The 15,500-nt window shown below is 40.4% G+C and overlaps 1 protein-coding gene across 1 annotated transcript in view; it reads left to right on the plus strand.

Moving 5' to 3' along the window:
• The first annotated feature begins 11,720 nt into the window (after positions 1–11,720).
• Positions 11,721–15,500, plus strand: part of nos1 (nitric oxide synthase 1 (neuronal)) — a 40,308-nt gene continuing 36,528 nt past the window's right edge. The window contains exon 1 of the mRNA XM_068720726.1: positions 11,721–11,884. The gene's annotated coding sequence lies outside the window, so the exon portion shown is untranslated. The remainder of the gene's footprint in view (positions 11,885–15,500) is intronic.

Genomic DNA, 15,500 nt, shown 5'->3' on the forward strand with positions numbered 1-15,500 from the left:
TGAATTTGACACACATTGTTGAGCAATATATCAGATATTAAAGTAATATATGTATGTATGTATATATATATATGTATGTATGTATATATATATATATATATATATATACATATATATATATATATATATATATATATATATATATATATATATATATATATATATATATATATATATATATATATATACATATATATATATATATATATATATATATATATATATATATATGTATATATATTTATGTGTGTGTATTGTATTATTGCACATATGATTATAAAGTAGAAGAGAGAGCTCTGACTCAGTGTTTAATAAAAAGACTCTAACACTGCACAAGCTGTTGAGGCACAGTCAAATCTTCTTTACGGTTCCTGCAACCCATTTGAAAATACAAAATGCAGAAGAGACATTGTGTTCTGTGACATTGCACAGCTTACTGAACCTGGGGTAGGGCAATCACTTTGCAGGGATCTTCTGAATCATGTGAGACGAAGCAGTGAAAAAGCTCCACAGCTAATGACGAGTTTGACCTTTCGGGGCGAGGAAGCAACAGGAGTCTACGTTCTTCCTGGCAAATTTTTTTTTTAAAGGACGGCAGGAGCAGATGGGAACATGCTAAAATACAGAGGCACAAAAACATCCTGTTAATTATCCACATTAACATAGAAAGATGAGGCCATTTCATTAGCTTTCTTTTTCGATGCGAGGTTGTTGTTGGGATGGAAATGAACGTGGCCCTGCGCAAGCTATCAAGAAGTACAGCATTCAAAATATAATGATAATGTGAAGCATTCACTGGATAAGGGCATTAGCCAGCTCTCATTGTCTAAATAATTTGCGTTGTTGTTGTTGTTGTTGTTTTCCCATAGAGATTCTACATCTTTATAAATGTTTGCAGGAACCATTATGGTTGCTTGCTACGACCACATCAATTGTTTAAGACCATTCCAACACAGCAACGGATTCACACCCGCGCTCGTTTTGGTGGAAGTTTTTGCAAAACTAATTTAAAGTTCCAGAGATCAATAGCACCAGTGGGCTCATCCTACAACTTCTAGATTATGAATTTGAATTTGTTTGCCACTCCCATGGAGCACATTATTGAGCTTCTGTGGAATTTGGGAAAGTAATTTCAACACCTAAGGCAGTTCTAAAGTTCCCATGTGGACGAGAATGTATCGGGCCATGTTGTGTTCACGGTCATAGTCTCAGGAGGAAAGACCTCAATCTCACTAGACATCAGAGACCGCAGTAAAAGGTTTCCCTCCTAAATTTTCATCATGTCCAGCAATTTCAATGTCAAGAGGATGTGAAATCCTCCTTCTTTGCTCAGATTCATTCTTTTGAATTTCTAAAAAGGTTCAAGAGGCAAATAAGTTGAACAAAGGCTGGAGCACTTATTAACTATATGAAGATACATTTTTGCATACTATGAATTTAATCCCAATAACGATGGATTGACTCTCAAATGCAGAAATGAGAAAAGCGATATCTCAAATGTACCTCAATGATACATCTTACTTCTTGGTAATGTTGGCGTATATATTGCAACGTCTTCCAGCAGTCGCAGTCACACTGTCAACCTTGATTGTGAAATGTTCTAGTCTGTAATCAGGTACTTAATCTGCACTTGACTGGTCTTACTTCCTTGTCACATGCGTTGAGCAGGTTTTCAACAACTTCAAACAGTTGCTTCTAGAAACTACGTGGCTTCTAGAGGAACAACGTTGTTCTTTAATTTAATTTTCCTTTCGATTGCCAGGTGATGTGTATCGCTTTTACACGGCGATCTGCAGACTTTAGCTTCTTTCTTTATCGTTTTAACATGTTTTCACTGTTTAATCAGGTTGATACATCCCTCAAACGCATAATGTAGACCTTTCTGTTTGCTTCTCTCCGAAATCACTTTTTTTTTTTTTTTCTAACATTGGATACTTTTTCATCAGGGAGTGCAGTTAGTGACAGTGTGGGCTCCATGATAGCTCTAACAGCTTGATGGAGTAGCAGCAGGGGAGGTGGGGCGTAGTGCAGGGCCAGATACGCCATCTTGAGGAGACAAGTTAAAGTGCAAGCTAAAAGGGAGGGGTCGTAACAACAATCCAACACTCCAGGACGTAGGTTGCCGTGTTGTAATGTAAAATGGATGTAGAATACAGAACATTTCTGATTCAATTATTTGTGCTGCAGATTAAGACTCCTTCTGCCTATAATAAAAAAATACAAAAATCTCACGAGGAGTACAGTAAAATATGATATGGTTTGGATAAAAGGCTTCCCACCTCTTTAACACTGCAAGGCCTTGCATACCACCCACGAGCATTTCGGGGCTGACACCACACATGCTACTGTTATCATCCTCAACAGTCTGTGGTGAAGCTGAGAAAAAAAAAAGTGGAGCTCATCTGTGTTGATAATGATTTTGCCCAATGACTTTGACAAAATGCAAACAGCATATTTCCATGTGCAGCGTTGCCCTCGGCTCTTTTCAATCCTCTGTCTTTAGCTCTGCGGCGTTGACCCTTTTAGCTGTGCTCAATTTGTTGGTTACAAGACGAGATCTCAATGCCAACAAAGAGTGGGAGTTTTCTTTTCAAGTGAGAGCTTTTGCATAAAATGCCCCGGCTGTGTTCCTGCCTCGCACTGGCCCTCGCTGGTCTTTTACAGATTTTCAGTTTCACCTATGGGCTACAAGGAAGCAACATTGATGTTATGTTTCGGATCACATCAAAAGGAACAAGTTCTCCGCATCATAGCCTGTGGGAAACTGCTGGCCTTGTGTTGCATATATTTCCAGACCATCTCATTTTATCACCATTTTTTGCCTGCACTGCCCACCTCATTTTGAATTCCCCAGGACTGCTACACCAGCTGTAAAGTTGATAACTTCTGAGCCCCTAACCCTCATGCTGGGCATGGGGAGAGAATATATTCTCCTCTGTGAGAGTTGATAGTGCCAAAATCTAAAATGATTGTTTTGTTTTTTTGGAGAGTGAGTCTTAGGACTGCACATGCGTTTTTAAATTTGTATCAAATTGTACAAAAGTAATGGTTTATTTTTTAAATGAAACATGTTACAAATGAACAATTTAGAATGCTGAGATTAGTGGAAATGTGCCTAATAATGTTTGTCTTTCACTTGTTGCAGTCATACAGCACGTGGATGTAAGTTTCACCAGAAGCCATGCATGCAAAGCAAAGACTTACAAATGACAAAATGAATCTACACATCGTTCCTGTCTTTCAATTCAGACAAGTGAATGTTTCAAATGCTTAAACACTGCTATTATGAGTGGCTTTTCATAAACAAGGGTGTCAGCTTTGATGGATTAGTTCACACAGCTGCTCTTTTTGGAAGCGTGCATGTACCCCAGCTGAGGCGCAATAATATGCCAAATTGCCCGGATAATCCACTGAATCTGGACTTCAGTGTGATGTATGAACAAACAAAGCCTAGTTCAAAAAGTTTAAAAGTTGCAATTTCTGGCACCACTTTAACATTTCATGGTTGGATGCAAACCAACTTAACACATCCACACAAGTATACGAAACAAGACAAACCATGGACAGAATAAAAAAACAGACTGTTATGCATGAAATTGATTTAAAATAAATTAGTTATTTTGCTCAAAATTGAGAATGCTTTTTAATGTTAACTTTTGCTGTACATTAATTTGAAAGCAGAATTAATGTCTTAAAATGTGATGATTAAAAAAATTCCTCCATGCTATGTTTTTATTTATATAATGTCATAAAACCACACCCTGAATTTCAGAATGGACTAACTCTTTCCTTTTCTTTGGCGATGCTCTTTGATGCTTTAGGAACCATGAACAAGTTGTTACAACGCGTTTCCTGGCCACTACCTGCAGTATGTTTTCGGGCAGCTTGAGGCTAAATTATGAGATTGGTTAAAAAGCAGATATACATTAAAGAGGCCATCTGCCATTTCAGTCTCATTGGTTTGTAATGCAATTCAACATTGATAAGCATACAGAACTGAAGTGCAGAGAGAGTGAGGTACATTTGCCTCGAGCGAGAAACCTGTCAAGTCCGGCAAAAATGTAATCAATTCATGATTCCTATTGTGTTTATAGGGGTATAGGCACAAAGTACATCTTCAAATGACAGACGCAAAACTGTCTTTCGTGGCAGACATTTCCTGTTTAAATCTAAAGCTTTCAAGTTGTTGAAATCTTCATTTTTTTCTTAGTTCCTTTGGTAGTGCTTCACAAAAAAAGGGACAATAATGCCAAATGGAAAAATAACGGAAATATAGATGGACATTTTTTTTTATTTTATTTTTAAACAAACAATCCATTAAAATAATGAGGAGAGACACCAAGCTGATAGCTTTGGACAAATAAGACTGATTGGCTCTGTGAGGTTTTACGGCCACGTCATGCTTTCATGTCCATGCGTCTGCGAGTGTCCGCGTGACGTACTGAGCGCGCTCCAGTTTCGTTCCACATTCCAGTCCAGTCGGTGGGTATGCACCTCTAGCTGGATGGCCAAGAAGGAGAAGAAGATAACGGATGGATGCCTGCTTTGAAGAGAGGTTGTGCGTGGAGATCCACCCTAACCCACATTTGTGTAATTTGGACAACCAAATGGCAGAGAGCGGCAGTTTATCATGTTAGCATGCTAAAATTTGCAAGTGAGATTCGAACACAAAGTACAACTGAGGATGATGAGGAAAGTCATTAGTGTTGCAGGTATTTAGTCTCTCGCCAAATCAAGACCAACCACAACGTAAACCAACAGAATCAACAAAGCGAGAAAAAAGAATCATATGATTATTTCATTTCTGCGTATTAGCTCTTAAAGGTGCACAGATCTATATAATCAGTGATCATTCACTCAGTCCTACATGCAATCACTTCACACACGTATTCCAATTGAGTGTTTTGTTTTCAATTATACATCTATTCATATTGGTCAATTGACTCCACAATCGACACTACAAAGTGATTCTGTACAATCAAACTGTGCAAATATTGGCTATGAACGCGGTTATTTTAATTTATGATCCATTCATTGAGCAGACTGGTTTTTAAAATGCTGTTAAATCGCCTCAATGGATCCACCAAGAAGCTGGAACATGATGGAAAAATATCTAATTAAAAGTTGCCATAGAAACAAAAAAAAACAGCACTTTTTCTAAACATGACTAATTAGATGGCTTAAAACTGTTGGGAAAAGGTAAGCTGTGTAAGTACAGTAGTGGCAAGTCCAGACATATACCTTAACCTACACTGTTATGGGCAGGATCTGTAAAACTGAGTTGTCATACTTACATATTCACTATTCACAGATATGCCTGCACTCCTGCTGTGTTAATGCTAGTAATTCCTCTAAATACATTGCAAATACAGATCCTCAGCCCACTACATGCGCCACCGTATAATTATCAGGTCAAGGACTGGCTGTCGGTTCAACAGGCTGATATAACGGAGAACGTCACATGGAAAAGACGTGATGTGATTTATGGCCGTTCTGGATTACGCGTGTGGAGGAGTCATTGCCATATGCATTCATACAGGCATGAAAATACAGTCATGCAAACAAAACGTCTCCTACATACACACATGCATGAGACACAACTCTGTTGCTTTAATGTGAATAAAAAAAAGGGCTAAAGGTCAAACAGGAAGTGGGGAAGAAGTGTACAAAGAAACCCGACGCGATTTTAAACGGGGAGTCTTAACTCGGGGCAATGTGCAACGTGACGGGGCTAAGCAGGGGCTTTGCACAGTGATCCACATGGTGTGTGGCTTTATGAGAGGGCAGATGGTACCACTCAAGCAGGAAGTGATTGACATAATGACATGGCCGACCGTGGAATGTGGGTGTATGTGTGCGCACTGAATGAGTGTATGCGTGTGTCTAAAGATACATCCTTAAAGTGGATTCGAAGAAATCTCTCTTTTTTTTTTTTTTTCATTAAACCCTGCTATTTTTGTGAGTACTTGTGTGTGTGTGTGTGTGTGTGTGTGTGTGTGTGTGTGTGTGTGTGTGTGTGTGTGTGTGTGTGCGTGTGTGTGATGTCCAGAAATCGCACTCTGTTTTGTCTGCATGTCGACACATCAAGTGAAAGATGATGCAAGGCAAAGGCCAGTCTCGTCTCACCGATCACGCATGAATAACCGCACACACTTTGAACTCTACCAGGCTACATCTCACCGTACAGCTGTAAGAAGCTGAAACAGTTCAGTTCACTCGTTCTATAGCGGGCTCCCATCTCTAACTACCTAAATGCCTGTGCGTTATCTGTAAGATAACAGAGAACACAAGGAGGAGGACTCCACTTTCAGGCGTTATGATAAATGGAGGTAATTATTTTTCCTCTATTCTGGGGAGAACCTTAAGAACCGCTGGGGGAAAAGAAGGCTCACTAGGCGGTCGCATGCAGAGAAGCGGGGCTGTAATGCCCAGAGTGGCATCATTTGTTATCACTTGGGTACCAAAGTGGGGAGGGCACCGTAATGGAGACTTGAGCCAAATTTTCAGACTTGGTGATTAAGTCAAGAGGGAGGCTTCATCGACCTACAGGGGTTACACAAAGTGTTCCGCAACCAAAAGGTCACGTGATTGATTCCTGAAATGGCCTGAAGTGTGTCCATCAGCAGCTACATGTCTAAGTGCCATTGAGCATGACATGCAGCCCCTCCTCCCTCCCTCAGTCAGTGCATTTTTATAAGAGATGTTTTGACGCAATTTTTCATTCTTTCCAAATATCGATTCCGATACCAAGTACCAATCTGATACCAGTCGAGGCAAACAAAGTATGTCTAATATCTATTTTATATTGCTGTGAAAACACCTCCTTCAAACGTGTATTGTTCTATGCAAGTCTTTTTAAATGAGCTCATGGTACATAAAATAAAATGCCTCCTAAATGTCTCTATGAAGTAATGGATGTGACTGTGCTTTGGTTGCTCTCACTAATTAACGGTTCTTTATCCTCTGGCTGCGTCCCAGAATATTTGAACATTGTCAGTGTTCAACCACTCATTAAAAAATCCGGCCCGATCCATCAGGATGCAGCAATTAACAGGACCTGTTTCAAAATTACCTTTTATTGCAAAGAAGACTCCTCGAAGAGTTGAGACAAAACGACATTTAAGAGCAGTTTTAGGCAGGTTTTAGACAGCGTCACAATGTTGACGTTGTGCATATTAGGCGGACAACGGGTGATGCTGGTGAAGTGCCTTTTTACAGTTGAACAGAATAACAAATTGTCTAGCAGATATAACAAAAATGGATGTCAGCTAATTTTCTTAAATCAAACGCACATCAAACTCGGTCCTGACAATCTGCATCCTGGTATCCAGTCCTCTCTTGGTCTCTTATCTATTAATGTTACACCAAATACATTTTGTGTGCGCTTTGACACTAATCTTACTTTTGAGACACACACTAACAATACATCCAGTAATGTTATCTGAGGAATACTGCTGGGATATGGTCAATGTTGAGTTCTGTGGGGCGACTGTGGCTCACTGGGTCAAGAGGGTCGTCTGGTAACTGCAATGTTGGCGGTTCAACCCTCTAATTTTAATGACGCTACACATTTGTTTTAGGATTGATATTAAGACTACTTATTACTTTATGACCTGGCTCCAGAACATTTATCTGAACTGCTGTCCCCTTACCAACCAGCCTGAGATCCTCGGGCAAAAACCAGCTGGCTGTTCGCACCCTATTCTCACATTCTGTGGCAGCGAACTCCATTATGTGGGGTGGCCAGTAATGGCTGCATGCTCAAGAACCTCTCATGGTGGACTCACACTTTCTCAAAACCCCTTTTTCATTGCCATTGACTGCTTGCTCACACCTCACTCACTGCCATTGAACGGCCTTCGGCTGGTCGGGGGCCGGTAGTGATATTACAGCTGAGTGCATCGCCGATCCCCTGCTGATACCCTGCGGCAAAAGACGCAGTGCGGGGAAAACAGTTTGCTCACTTTTATTAATTTGGACGGTTTGGCTAACAGCTAATGGAACTCACAGTTTACACACGGCTGTTTTTGGCAAATTGTGGGTTACACAGCACAGCGTCGCAGACACACCTGATGCAGATCAGTGCACACATCAAAGTGAAACATATTTAAAAAATATATTTTATGACAGGAGCTCAGGTTGTCATTGTATAGGTCATAATATAATGCCGTCATGATGGGGAAAAAAAGGTTTAAGATAAATAATTTAAATATTGCAGCCAAGATAGTAAAATTACACTGAACACAATGACAACTTTGAGGTTTTGTCTCAACTAAATTATGTTATTTGTTCTTTGTAAGTTTTTAAGTGGCTCTTCACAATAACAACTAACTACTGATACTGATACAGTTGCCTCTAACATAACAGCTTTTCCAAAATAGTCTCAGCGTGAGTCACCACCCTTTCCAGTAAGCAACAAGTGAGACGACAAAAACATCCAATTTGCAAACAAAGGAAGTAAAAACTTGTTACAAAAGGAGTAATGAGTGGATGGTTTAAAGGTGTTCTGGTTGTCGGCCTTAGTAAAAGAGGAATGGACGGCACACTGCAGGAGAACCTTGTGGTTCAACTGTTTTTTTTTCTGTTAAAAAATAAGACTAGCAGCAAAGTCAGCGCAAAACAGACTCAACCCAAACAAAGAATGATCAGATCAAGTGTGTCAAGTGTTGCACTGAGCTCCGAAATAAGAGATATGACACAGTAACCTGTGGTTTGTGTTTGACAAGGGTCATTGTGACACACGGGGGAGAAATGTTGAGACTGTTGAGACATAGAAAGATAAATCCTACAAAAATGAAGTTACTATTTAAACTGTTTTAAATTGTCTTTTGATACAGCTCCACTAGATCTCTGTTGTCACCCTCAAATACACGACTGTTGTTCATTTATTTTAGTTTTCTTAATTTATTCCCTGTTCATTTTGAAGATTTGATTACAGAGCTTGAAGCCTTGAAATCAGTGTTTCATTTATATATTCATCCTTTCTTCTTTCATTTGTTTTGCCATACCACGTCTCAAAAGTCTGGTGGAACTGCCTTTTTTTTACGTGACTTGTTTCTATTGTAGAATATAGTTGAGTAAAAGAGCCATTAACTTATCTCCTTCTAATTGAGGCTCCCTGCATGCATAACTATTTAAAAAGGGATCACCTTAGGGCACAATTCAAAAACCCTGCAAAGGTAAACGCTCAATAAACTGTCTTCTTTTTTAGGCTTTGGCTATTGGTTTCAGTTGTTTGTTTTTTTTATCCGCACCTGGTCTTTTGAAGATGGATTTTAATCTTAATGTGATGCTCTTGGAAAGATGAAGGCTAAATAAAATTAATAAAATCTCTGAAAAGGCTGGCAGCTTGATTACATTTGTTTTTAGTCTCTCTGCATTGTCTGTTTAAGGTCTTCTGGTGCCCATTTTTTCTGCCTGCTGTGAACAGGAATTTTGGACTGGACTCTTCTCATAAATGCCATGCCTGTGTTTTATTACTTGCATTTGTAACGTAAGAAGAGGTGTTTAGTGTGACATAAATCAAGAGGGGTTTTCTTTTAACCCCTGAGTTGCACTTTTAGTCAAATCTCATGCTCTTCAGCCTTTTCCATTACAGTTTGTAATACCTCAGTGAGCACCAACCGGGATTTCAACCATGATTTATTGTTGAAAACTGGATAATATTTGGTCTGAACGTCTAAGAACTATTTTTGTCGTCTTTTCAACCGACTAAAATGCACACAAAACACCAATATTTGAAAATGTCGATGATGTTTTTCAGTTGTAGGTTCAAAGAGAGATGATTTTGGTTACTTTGAACGTATTTCTCCAAACTAACCGGTCAGTGAAATGTGGTCTACACGATTTGAAGGCATTTAATGTTTCATATAAAATGTCATAAATAAGGAACTACAGTATAGACGCGCTGCCAACAAGAAGCTCCCAGGACATCGTAATGAGAGCAGTGTACACAGACCCGTAAACATTACCCCCGCAGCCCCCGCACCGCAGTGGGGCCTCACAGGGCGGGGGGGGGGGCTTGCGTGTTTTTTTTCAATTTGAATTACATGGGATGCACACTATGGTCTTATTGTCTTGTCTGTGTTTCCAGAGTTGATATAAAAATAAAGAAAAATATATTTAATTGTGCTTTCTTTGTTAGCTAGGTTAGTGACGTGACGACATAGGTCAGAAGGTCACAGACCGGCACGCCCACGGCAAATAGGTAGCAAAATTTAGCACTGATTCACTCAGTAACGTTAGCGCTGATTCACTCAGTAACGTTAGCACTGATTCACTCAGTAACGTTAGCACTGATTCACTCAGTAACGTTAGCACTAATTCACTCAGTAACGTTAGCACTGATTCACTCAGTAACGTTAGCGCTGATTTTTCCTGAGAAAAAATTAAACGCAAATTCACAAGCGGTACCCAAAAGCGGCATTCAAGACAGAAAATTGCTGAATTGAATGACAAACTTCCAAAAATAACAATGATTTTTCCACCGGCCTTTGAAGGATGCACTAATCTGCCAGAAGAGACAGGTATTGTACTGTTTGCTATAGCTAACGTTACCACGTAGCTACCGTTATACTTTGACAGCCTTGCTGTGGACTAATGTTAGCAACAGGTTCTTGGCTGGCTGTCATGCACTATGCCTAATAAAACAAATGGTTGTGCGTACTGCTCGAACACGTATGTGCAGGTTCTCAGAGGCCAAATCCCAATCTCTCCACACCCTTTATGAACCCTTTCCGGAAATCTGCATTTCCGCAGACTTTCCCGAAGGGAATTACCCACAATTTCTGGCAGTGTGGGTGTTCAGCCAGGCATTTTACATTTTCTCAGAAACATTAAGGATTAAAGACGGAACATAAAAACACATAAAATCAGAGGAATGGAAGCAGAGATTATATTACACAGATTATATTACACAGATTTATTCATCAAACATTTCATTTTGTCATTGAAGCTGTTTTGACAAAAATGAGTAGATTATTTGAGGAAAGAGCCTGGAAGACGTTCAAATCAGGGAATAAAAAGTTAAAATAAATACCCACAATGGTACATTATAATATTGTTATAATAATGTGTTACGCCCGTCCCTTCCACTGGGGGTCTGTGTCCTGTTTGCTGTCTCTTCTCTGTCTTTCAGGATGTTGAGTCACCTAATGAGACACACCTGAGCCTGGTGTGGTTCCTGTGGTTCCAGTTTCCACCATTTCAAGCCCTTACAGTCTCTCACACACTCAATCGTTTACCAGGGCACGTCAGTAATTCCCTGAGGGTTCATGTTTGAAGGCCTTGGGGAGCATTTGGATTGCGGCCAGACTGCCTCTACAACTTTGAAAGTAGCACCGGACCAGAGATTACGCACCAGATTTTTTAGAGCAAAGTGAAGGCTTCACACTGGCTACATACTTTGTAAGTACTTGAAGAATGCTCACTGGGATACTGCAAGTTTAAGAGCTCACCATCAAAAAGGGAGAAGGGACACACCTGCCCTCCCTTGCCCCACTCACAAGGCCTACAGCGGGCTCCGGGAGGAATGCGAGGAGAGTCGACTGTTGCATGCTGAGTGATGACGATATCCGACACAACTAAACCCACCCACCGTTACATTTTAATGCCCGCGCACGGCTCTCTCTCTCCCAGCTCGTCACCGTGCCTCCCGCTGCTCTGCATTTATAAGGCGCCCCGGTGCGCGAGAAAAGGCACAAGCGTGCCTCGTCTCTAGAGAGGCAGAGCGCGTCGCTGCGACTTGGAGACGTTTTTTTTTTTTGGTTTGTTTGGATGACAGACTCGTGCATCCGCTGCTGAGGAAGAGACGCAGGAGCGCAGGAGTTTTATCCCAAGTTCGCTGCAGCAGGTCGTTGTTGACAGCGACCTTGTTCTCAGGGGGGTGAGTTGTTCATTTTAATCCACTCTGCTCCCTTTTTATATTTGTTCTTTTGTTTCTGAGGAAAATTAGCCTGCGCATTCCCCTGGTGGATGAGGATGTAGAAGAGCTGCCCCTTTTCTCTTTGAAAAGATGATTAAAAAACGACCATGGTCACCGGTCAAAAGACGCTCAAAATTGTTAAATAATAAAAGTTTTTTTTTTATTATTTATTTTTTTACCGACAATTTGAAGACGTTGAATTCACATTCGGAGCATAGCACATCGTATTTGCAATAGTTTTTTTTCTTTTGTATTTTTCATCCTCTACATTGTGCTAATAATAGCAGGTCATGTTTTGGAGCTTAACTAAGAAACCACATCCAAATTGCTCCATTAAAAGCCAGTATTGCAAACCCCAGTGAAATCTGATCTAAATGTGAACGTTTAATCAACCTCTTCAAATATTCGGTGAAAAAATTGTCAATTTGAATCCAGTTTTTAATGTCTTTTTAAACTTCAAAATGTTCACTGTAAAAGTAGTAATTTGGGTAAAAACAGTTTCCACTTAAAGGACAAATAAAACCACGTGACACAGGCTACAATTCATTTGTATTCATGAAGCAGCAACTTAAGTTTAACATAAACAATGTTATTTATGATGAAATAGAAAAATACATGATTGTTGACAGCGCATAAACAATAAACAACAATAAAAAAAATCCTTCTTTAAATGTTTTATTTCAAAGCCACCACAAGCCTTTTTCAGGTGGTCTGCCATGTGGTGGACACCTGTTAATAAAAGAATAAATAATCAATAAGAGTTTGTTATACCTTTTGAGCAAAACTGCAATTGAACTTTGACATGCACAACTAAAGATAAACATGGTAGCCTCTCTCCGTTACACAGTATCATGCTCTATAAGTGGTTTGTGTGTTGCTGTGTGCCAAACAACAATGTTTCACACAACTTCTTGTCTGTACATCACTTTGTCATATTCAGTCCCTCCTCATCCAAACTGCCTGTCGCCCCCATCGCTCTCTGTTGAGTATTTCCCGATGCCAAATAGCCTAAAAATGTAAATAAACGAAATTTCATAGCCTACAGCCCCATAAAGCCAGTTGCATAAGCGAGCTAACATTAACCACACACAAGCAAGAAGTGTGGTTATTAAAAAACAGTCTGGCAGCATGTTAGGCTATGTTTACTGTTGGTCCAGGACCCTACGAGCTAAGATGCTAACGCTAAAAACTAGCACCCTAGAGCGCATCGAGAACAGCATGAAATTAAACAAAAGGTGGTAATTCCTGTACGCTTTATTGTAATGCAGTAGAACAATTAATTACAGAGTATGTAATTGGCGTGACACGTCGTGTTAATTTTATTAGCTCGTTCATCTTGCTCGGCAAGTCCTTGTGCACATCCTGGCAGGTGCCACCTTCGAAGGCGAAGCAGTCCTGCGCATGCGCATTACTGCAGTAAGCCCTCTTAATTTTACATTATTGTATCGCAGTTCTCCCATAACGATGTCCTGGAAGGTTCTTGTTGGCAGCACACAGTCTATATAGTTCCATATGTATGACTTTTTTAAAATATAAAACATTAAATGTGTTGAAATTAAGTTTTTGAGTGGACCGCATTTCACTGACAAGTGCATTATGACAGCATTTTTTTAGACAAATTGATAAAAAAAAATGGAAAGAGTACAAAAAGAGATCTTAGACGTTCAGACCGATAGTTTGTGAGCTTGTTGAGGATGGATGCAGCGTTCCTGTGCAAACCTGTGGCTAAGGCAGGATGTGTTTTAATTGAAATATCTCGTGGTCACACAAAATACATATATGTGTTTAAGCCTTATTGGCGATGCTATTTGTATTTTTGCCAAAAGTCGACACAACTTGTTGCTATGGGAAATACCAATGAGACTCAATCTTGACGGGAACATCTTGTGCAATTGTTGTCGATTGCATTGAGGCGAGCGGTGAAGCGAGTCCCCTTGCATGCGTGTGAAGTTCTGATGTGTTCCACAGTTGTGTGTTCATGAGATTGAAATGTCACTCGGTTTTTTTTTTTGTGATTGGTTAATGTGTTTTTTTTTTCTATAGCAACACGCACAATTGTAGCTGCTCATATGCTGTGTGCACTTATTATGGCAACATGCAGTGCACTTTGGTTTTTACTGCTGTTGAATAATGATATAGGACAAAACGTGCTCCACCTCTTTGATCGATGTTTGGAGACACACCTGTTAGTGCGGTGCACACCGACGTCTAGAAAAGTAAAAGCAACCACATAATAAACGCATATTTCATTTTTGGTTAATGCACCGCGAGAGCACAATACAACAATAAGGCTGTTAAAACTCGATTTTGCCCCTCTGACATGGACACAAAAACAGCCAACAACGGGACCCCAACCTTTGGCCCCCGCACGTCTGCTCGCTGCAGGATTATCAGCCACACATTTTACAAGACAAGCAAGACGTTCATGCTATTGTTGGTATGCCGTTGTCTCCATTTGAAAAGATGCTAAACGTTTTTAAATGCAAAGTATAATCTCTTTGCACAAACGACTAAAACTAGTTCAAACTTTGAAAAAAAAAGAGGGAAATCCTTAATAGCTAACCAGAGAAACACACCAGGAATTAACTGCCAGTTAATGAATAGCTGACACGTGGTTTCTGTACCACCGTATGTAATGATCTACTTGACAGAATGTGTTAATGGACAAATGTATAATCTGACATCTTCATAGAAGTACAATTTTCTTCGATGAAACGTGCTCCGAATCACCAATCATTTGAATTCATCTTTGCCGGCTTTGATTAAGTCTTTTAATTATGACATTATAATAGAAGTTCATCCTATACCCAGGTCAGACACCGTAGCAAAGAAAAAATATTTTAATATTCAAGATCAGAGCGCATTTCAATCAATACGCACATCCGTTATTGGCAATTCCAGATCTTGGTAGGGTGCCGCTACAAAGAGTGAGGATTAAAGTGCCGCGCGCTTGAGTTATTCCTGTGCCCCAGGACAGTTCAGTCCGTATTTATGAACGCGCGCCACGGACCAAACACCTCACCCCTTCAATGTGTGATTTTTACTGATATGCAGAGTGAAGTTAAACCGGTTGAACGATCGCACGTACAAGTCAGCGCCTCGCTCATTGGGCTCTGTGGAAGTTGGTTTCATATTGCAGCGACATCACACATCCAAGGGCACCCCCCACCCCCCCCACCCGCCCCCTTCCTCCGCTGGAAAGAAAACCAAACCGATAAAAGTGAACGAACTGTTGCAGGGAGAGCAGAGAGAATAACACAAAGAGTGCAAAGTGTGAGAGCGGGCAGCATTTCAGAGAGGCTGTTGTAAAGAGCGGAGCGCTGACCTTGGTGCTGAATCGTTCTCGCTATACGCCGCGTGCACTGCCCGAGTGCGCAGCACGCGGCACAGCAGTTCCAGCTGAACGGAATGTTCGTATCGGCTGCGTCAAGTGTTGCGCCGAGCTCTAAAATAAGAGATATGACACCGGAACATGCGGCTGATATTGGACAAGGTTGTGACCCCCCCCCCCCCCCCCCCCAGGGGAACATGTTAAGACGTTAAAAGACAAATCTTTAGAAGAAAACCCAACTATTAG

This window comes from Cebidichthys violaceus, unplaced genomic scaffold (assembly GCF_023349555.1).
Source record: "Cebidichthys violaceus isolate CVI_PGR_0920_01 unplaced genomic scaffold, fCebVio1.0.p SCAF_26, whole genome shotgun sequence".
NCBI classification, from domain to species: Eukaryota; Metazoa; Chordata; class Actinopteri; order Perciformes; family Stichaeidae; genus Cebidichthys; species Cebidichthys violaceus.